Source organism: Pinus tabuliformis, chromosome 1_2 (genome assembly GCF_031772625.1).
Source record: "Pinus tabuliformis cultivar Carrire ecotype Pingquan chromosome 1_2, CPIR1, whole genome shotgun sequence".
Lineage (NCBI taxonomy): Eukaryota > Viridiplantae > Streptophyta > Pinopsida > Pinales > Pinaceae > Pinus > Pinus tabuliformis.
Genome location: NC_142298.1, coordinates 1,216,258,421 through 1,216,267,035, shown reverse-complemented (window position 1 = coordinate 1,216,267,035; position 8,615 = coordinate 1,216,258,421).

Genomic DNA, 8,615 nt, shown 5'->3' with positions numbered 1-8,615 from the left:
TGAAATTAATTTCATTTATACCAGTTAATCATTTAATTCAAAACATGTAAAATTAAGAAAGTTTTGCACAAGTCTAGTAAATATTTTTAAAGTTTATTTTTTAGCGTGGGTTGGGGACAACTATTACTTTTACAAATTTCTATAGGTATGACATTATTGAAACAATCGCTTTAAAATTTTATTAAATTCATGAAATTAATTACATTTATACCAGTTAATCATTTAATTCAAAACATGTAAAATTAAGCACTTAAGAACACGTGCATGTAAAATTAAGCATTTAGGATTCTTTTCTTTTCTTTTTTACAAATACATGTAAACTTAAACATTCATTAACACGGTGTTTAAAGTTTTAACATGTAAAATTAAGCACTTAGGAACACGTGCATGTAAAATTAAGCATTTAGGATTTTTTTCTTTTTTCTTTTTTAAAAATCAATGTAAACTTAAATATTCATTAACATGGTGTTTAAAGTTTTTAAACTGCATGGCTTTGCATGTAAAGCACAATGCAGATCTTTTCGCACAAACTTAGTAAATGTTTTTAAGTTTTATTTCTTAGTATGGATTAGGGAACTAAATAAGAGACTATTATTACTTTTACAAATTTCCACGTTGGTAATGACGTTATTGAAACTATAATTTTAAGGTTTTATTAAATTCATGAAATTAATCGTATTTATACCAGTTAATCATTTATTTTAAAACATGCAAAATTAAGCATTTAAGAGCATGTGGCCTTGATATTTTTTCTCTTTTGAAAGGAATGCATGTAAACTTAAACATTTAACACCTAGTGTTTAAAGTTTTTAAACAATGTGCGTAACTTTGCATGTAAAGTAACATGCATAGATTGGCTTGTGAGGAGCTTTCCACACAGTGAAAGCTCTGCACAAGCACTCCAACAAGTCTAGTAAATGTTTTTAGGGTTTATTTCTTTTTTTTTAAGGAATTCATGCAAAGTAACATGCGTTGGCTTGTGAGGAGCTTTCCACACAGTGAAAGCTCACCACAAGCACTCCAACAAGTCTAGTAAATGTTTTTAGGGTTTATTTCTTTTTTTTTAAGGAAATCATGTAAACTTAAACATTCGTTAGCACCTAGTGTTTAAAGTTTTTAAACAATGTGCGGAACTTTGCATGTAAAATAACTGCGTAGATTTGCTAGTGAAAACTCTGCACAAGCAAAGCTCCAGACAAGTCTAGTAAATGCTTTTAAGGTTTATGAGGAGCTAAATGTAAAATAACTGCGTAGATTTGCTAGTGAAAACTCTGCACAAGCAAAGCTCCAGACAAGTCTAGTAAATGCTTTTAAGGTTTATGAGGAGCTAAATAAGAGACGATTAATCATATTTTTACCAGTTAATTATTTATTTCAAAGCATGTAAAATTAAGCATTTAGGAAGAGATGGCCTTGATTTATTTATTTATTTTTTAAGGAAAACATGTAAATTTAAACATTTGTTAACACCTTATGATTAAAGTTTTTAAGCATGTAAAATTAAGCATTTAAGAACGGGTGGTAGTCATTTATTTTTTTTTTTAAAGGAAGACATGTAAACTTAAACATTTGTTAACACCTTGTGTTTAAGGCTTTTAAAGAGTGTTCAGAGTTTTGCATGTAAAGGAATGTGCAAAGCTTTCCACACAATGAAAGCTCTACACAAGCAAAGCCCGGACAAGTCTAGAAAATGTTTTTAAGGTTTATTTCTTAGCATGGGTTGGGGAGCTAAGAGACGACTATTACTTTTATAAATTTCCACGTTGTTAATGACATTATTGAAACTATAGCTTTAACGTTTTATTAAATTCAAGAAACTAATCTTATTTTTACCAATTAATCATTTATTGCAAAGCATGTAAAATTAAGCATTTAGGAACACGTGACTTTGATTGTTTTTTCTTTAAAATGAATATATGTAAACTTAAACATTCGTTAACACCTAGTGTTTAATTTTTTTAAACAGTGTGTAATTTTTCAATTAAAATTCACATTGCATCAAAATTAAAAATCATTATTACATATGGCATTATTTCAAAGCATTAAAATATCAAATCTAAAAGCATGATTTTCAAAGCATTAAAATATTAATATTAACATATATTTTCAAAATTAACACAAATCAATATGTGCAGGACTATGGAGGGAGTCCATTGTGTGGAGGAAGCTTTCAAGTTTTCATTGTGCGAACCTTCACACTCTACACAATCTGTTAATACTAAAATAACCATTAGTCATGTGTGAGACTCTCGAGAAACCTTTCAAGTACAAATGTGAGCACCCTTGGCGCACCCACACAAAGGCTTGGCGCCTAGGCACCTATAAGTGAAGTTGTGTGCATGTTTAGATCACATGTGGGAATGTACCAGGTGACACGACCGCACGATGGGCGCCAAGGGCAAGTCAAGTGGAGGGCGCTAACAATACACGAATGACGAGTGCGAGTTAGGCGAGATGTGTGACGTGCATGAACTAGGCCACATGAGTGGCAGTCGAGCATGACTTGTGGAGCAAGAAAAAGGCACAGGAGAGGCGAGACGTGCGATGGAAATCTATTAGGCCAAGAGGTGACTCCTCAAATGAGATTATATTATTCATTCAGGCTATTCATTATTATATACATGAGGGAGTGACTATTGAGTTTCATCTTCCAATGACTCTCCATTTTCTCTATTATTTATTTACACTATTTACAGTTGTTCACCCAATCCCTATGATTAGGTGTCAACATTCCCCCCCTTAATCTAAAGGAATGTTGGTGAGTCCAAGCATCGTTTCGAATCTTTCAAACTTTTCTCTTACAAGTGCTTTGGTGAAGATGTATGCAATCCGCTCATTAGTGGAACAATGGTGAAGATGGATTGTTTTGGCCTCAACATGATGCCGAATTAGATGATATTTTGTATTGATGTGCTTCGTTCGATCATGGAACTTTAGGTTCTTGGCAAACTTTATTGTCGAGGTATTGTCAATCATGAGTGGAGTCGAATGTACATTTTTTACCTGCAAATATTCCGGAATTTTCCAGAGCCACACAATTTCTTTTGTTGCCTCAGTTGTTGCCACATATTTTGCCTCTGTTGTGGAATCTACTGGAACTAATTGTTTGTGTGATCTCGAGGAGACAGCTCTTGATCCAAGACTCATAGCATAACCAGAAGTAGATACCCCAGTTTCTTTGTCTCCATCGAAGTTTGAATCAGAGTATCCAATCAAGCTGAAGTCGCTTACCTGTGTATACTTGAGTCCAAATTCTTGAGTTCCCTTTAAGTACTTTAGAACCCTTTTTGCAGTAGACCAATTTCCCTCACAACGCTTTTGCATAAACCTAGAGAGGATTCCAACAACAAACGAAATGTATGGTCTAGTAGTAGTCAGGTAGTTGAGACTTCCTACAAGTTGTCTATACTTTGTTGCATTCTCAAATTCTTTTCCTTCAATGGACGTGAGCTTTAAGTTTTGTTCCATTGGAGTAGTCAGGGGATTGCATTCAGCCATGCCAAACCTGTTCAACAGAGCTCCAATGTACTTCTTTTGAGAAAGGAATATGGACTTCAAATGTTGAGTTACTTCAATACCAAGATAGTAATGAACATAGCCCAACTTAATCATTTCAAAACCTTTCATCAATTCCTTCTTTATAGATGCAATGTACCTCTCATTGTTCCCTATCATCAAAAGATCATCTACATATACCACAAGATACACAATTGTTTTGCCAACTTTCTTGACAAACAAAGTTGCATCATCAAGATCACAATGTTTGAAATTGAGTTTCAGAAGAAGCTCAGTTAACTTTTCATACTAGGCTCGCAGTGCTTATTTGAGGCCATACAAGGATTTCACAAGTTTGCATACTTTATGTTCATGTCCTTTCACAACAAATCCTTCAGGCTGGGACTTAAAAAAACTCTTTTAGATCTCCATTCAAGAAAGCAGTTTTTACATCCATTTGATGGACTTTCCAACCATTCTGGGCTACTAGGGCAAAGAGTGTCCAGATGGTAGCCCATTTTGTTGTGAGGGCAAAAGTCTCATCATAATCAACCCCTTCCTTTTGTGCAAAACCTTTTGCCACAAGCCTAGCCTTGTGCTTGTCAAGTGAGCCATCAGCTTTATTCTTGTTCTTGTAGACCCACTTGCATCCAATTGGTTTGGTTCCCAATGGAGGATCAACCATCTTCCAAGTGCCATTCTTTATCAAGGCATCATACTCCTTTTGCATTGCTTCTTTCCATTCATCATGAGAAGCATCTTCTTTGAAGAAAGTTGGTTCAAAATCTATAGACAAATTCAATTCACAATCATAAGAAACATCCATATCAACAGGTGAATCAGAGTCATCTACATCACCTCCATATTGCCGAGTTGAATTTCTAGTTCTTGTCTTTCCAACCTCATCGGGATGAACACTTTCAAGTGTCTTTGTCAGCCACTTTGGGGGACCTTTCTGAGATGGTCCAGGTTGCTCAGTTGATTGCGTTGGGATTGAATCAAAATTGAGTCTCCCAATTCTGTCAATCACATCATTCAAAATATCATTTGTTGTTGGAGTTTCATGCGGAGGAGAGAGTGCTTCAAAAAAAGATTCCACGGGTTGATCTAGTATAGGAATCCCCCCTTCAAGATGTGGAATCTGATTATCAAATCTTGAAATGCTTTTGCATCTACAAATCTATCCAAGCGATCAAGTTGTTGCTCAACAACATTGTCAGTTTTGGATAATTCAAGAAAGATTACATCTCTAGATACAACAAACTTTGTATTGACTTCATCATAGAGACGGTATGCTTTGGTGGAGTTTGAATACCCCAAGAAGATGCACTTATGACTTCTTGGACCAAGTTTGTTTCTATGTACCTTTGGTATCAAGGCATAACATGTGGAACCAAAGACCCTAAGATGCTTTACCAAAGGAATGTGTACATACCACATTCCATAAGGAGTCTTGTTTCTAATAACATTAGATAGACATTTATTCTTTACATATACAACACATAGAATTGCATCAGCCTAAAACATCAATTTTACATTTTTGAAAAACATCATGGAGCACACCATATTTAAGATTGTCCTATTCATTCTTTCAGCTAATCCGTTCCGTTGGGGATTATAAGGCACAATTGTTTGATGTTTGATCCCATGTTGGCGAAGATATTTTTCAAATTCATTTGAAGTGTATTCTTTTCCATTATCAGTGCGAATAGAACCAATATGAGATTGTGCATCATTTTCAATCCATGTATGAAAGTTCTTGAATGTTTGAAAAGCATCAAATTTGTTCTTCAATAAATAAACCCCAACGCATTTTGGTGCAGTCATCAATAAATGTCATCATATATTTATTTCCATTTGCAGAAGGAACAAGCATTGGACCACATAAATCTGAATGAATGAGTTCAAGTTTTCTATGTGCTTTGGAATGTGAATTGTTACACAGCAATTTGTCACCATTTGTCACCGTCCCTGTTACCCCTCATCCGCACACTGGAGGACTCATTCCGGGACCTGTGAGAAGTGACATGACCTGAAACCACTTGCATCATATTCCTCTAAGTATGAGCTTCATTTGCCCTGAAGACATCTCCTGCGAAATACCCAAGAAAACAGCTCTTTTTGCATTACGCGGGTCCATAGTTCACTGCCCGCGCCAATGAGGGAAATCCTCTAAAAAAGGCGCGCCATTGGCGCTCTGTCTCAGAGTCGCACTCGCGCCAGCCGAATTGAGTAAAGTTTTCAACGAACCAGCTTCCGAAGGTTCTCCTTAACCCATTCACCAACTGAATCTATGTTGAGCTAGGATGGTTTGGCTTCGAATCTCCATAAAAGGGAAAGTGGTTTGCCACCTTTCATGGAAGTTTCCAAGTGATGAAGCCAATCCCATGAATAATGTGGTTGATCCTATCTCTTTCCTCTCTATCTATAAAAGCTTGTCTATATGCCTTGAGCAAGCGAGTTAGTAGTTCTAGTCAGTAGTTCTAGCATAGTGATAGAGAATACCAGGAGTTCAAGAGTTTGAAGCTGCAAGAGCCTTCTTTGCACCCATAAGGCCAAATCTAAGTGAGGATATTCTTGTCACCCAAAGAGAGAGAGGCTTGTTCCCATCCCAACAAGATTTGCAAGACTTGTGTAGTTGACTACCCAGCCAAAGGAGGATTTGACGTCAGAACAATGGTTGTATTGTTCTTTGTTATTTATCAATAATAGATGACTATCATTATGGTTCCACTCTCATTGTCCTATGTTCGATGTTGAGTTATATCTTTTCTGACTAATATATAATTGCATCTACTAGATTTTATGCTTGTATTCGTGTTATTCTTTGCATGTGCAGGTGTCCAATCACGGAGATCGTGAGGATCGTGACCGGCCGAGGCAAAGGAACGAGAGCGACGTCTCTTCTATGAATAGTAGCGTTGAAATCCAAGTAGGTTCTCATCATCCGCCTTCAATTTGCAATTAGGAACTTGCGTGATAGCATTGTTTGATTGTTGCTAGACCCGGTCTGGGCTAGTAGGGATTGTCTCTGTCCACAGAGTGGATTTACCTTCACAACAATTTGGCGACTCCGCTGGGGACTTAGCTTGTTGTTCGATTTGTAAACTTTAGACGGAGCCTGAAGTATGGCCAGATAGCCTTCGAAACGCTATTGCTTTGCATTAGCGAAGTAGATCAACGCCACTTCAGTCAATCTCTGGTTTGGTTTATGAACTAAACAACTTGGAGTTTGTCTTGTCTCTTTGGTTTCTCTTGTTTTGATTGCTTAGATAGCTTTCTGGGTTGGATGCTCTGTTGTCTCTTCCTGCCTGTTCTACCTAGATATTGTCGACCAAGCCTTGGACTGCTTGTTTTTATTTTTAAGCTAGCAAACTTGATTGGCGCTCTTTTTTGCATGACAGTCGCGCCAATTGGCGCCACTTGCCAGTGTACAACCCGTGCCAATCCTCAATTGGCGCTAGTTTTCCGCCTGACACTCGCGCCAGGCCTGTGAACTTTTCCAGTTTTCTTGTTTGCAGCCTTCCAAGCTTGGGTTTTGTGTCTAGCTACACCTTTTTCAATCACTTGAGTGTGTCAGAGTCTTGTTTGACTGGTTTTGAGTTTTTTTGGCAAATTATTAATTTGATTTCCTTTGATCATTACTTGGAGGTTTGTCTCAGTCTTTTCACAATTTTGCATCTTTTTGATTTTGTTTTTACAAAAAAAATTCCCGGGGCTAAATTGTGTATGAGTGTTAATCGCCTTTGAGTGTTTTTAGTTTATGATCTTTGGAACTCACACCCGTTTTTCTTGATTTGCACTTGATTGGTTCTTAGATTACGTTAGAATCATCATGTGTTTGAGAATTCTCTTGCATAGATCACACTTGCATAATTAGAATTCTCATTTTCAGGATATGAATGAAAAGTGTGCATAGATTACATTTGCATACTTTGGGTGTTTGCCATTTTCCACCGATTTCACATTTTAGCCCTAGGGCATCTAGTGGCTTTGTGCATCGAGCCTTCCTTAGGAGTTTTGGTCTTTTGTTGGTCCAGTCAACTTTTTGGTTACTCTCTTGCACTTTTTCAGTGATTGTTAAACTTTTTATTGCGTTATTCGAGTGATTCTCTTCTTGCTTGGATTTCGCTTGGCTTCGTTTTGGGCTTAGATTACACGGCCCATTGAGGTCTTTGAGATATTCTCTTGGTTCTAAAGGATTGCCTTGGTATTTATGGACTTGATTGTATTTTCATTGAGTGAAATTTGTCTTTTTACTCTTTGTTATTATCTCTCAAAATTTGTTTAGTGCATTTTGCCATCAAATTTTTGTGAAGGTAAATCCTCTCTACGGACAGAGACGATCCCTACTAGCCCAGACCGGGTCTAGCAACAATCAAACAATGCTATCACGCAAGTTCCTAATTGCAAATTGAAGGTGGATGATGAGAACCTACTTGGATTCCAACGCTACTATTCGTAGAAGAGACGTCGCTCTCGTTCCTTTGCCTCGGCCGGTCACGATCTCCGTGATTGGACACCTGCACATGAAAAGAATAACGCGAATACAAGCATAAAATCTAGTAGATGTAATTATATATTAGTCAGAAAAGATATAACTCAACATCGAACATAGGACAATGAGAGTGGAACCATAATGATAGTCATCTATATTGATAAATAACAAAGAAGAATACAACCATTGTTCTGACGTCAAATCCTCCTTTGGCTGGGTAGTCAGCTACACAAGTCTTGCAAAGCTTGTTGGGATGGGAACAAGCCTCTCTCTCTTTGGGTGAAAAGAATCTCCTCACTTAGATTTGGCCTTATGGGTGCAAAGAAGGCTCTTGCAGCTTCAAACTCTTGAACTCTTGGTATTCTCTATCACTATGCTGGAACTACTGACTAGAACTACTAACTCGCTTGCTCAAGGCATATAGACAAGCTTTTATAGATAGATAGGAAAGAGATAGGATCAACCACATTATTCATGGGATTGGCTTTATCACTTGGAAACTTCCATGAAAGGTGGCAAACCACTTTCCCTTCTATGGATATTCGAAGCGAAACCATCCTAGCTCAACATAGATTCAGTTGGTGAATGGGTTAAGGAGAACCTTCGGAAGCTGGTTCGTTGA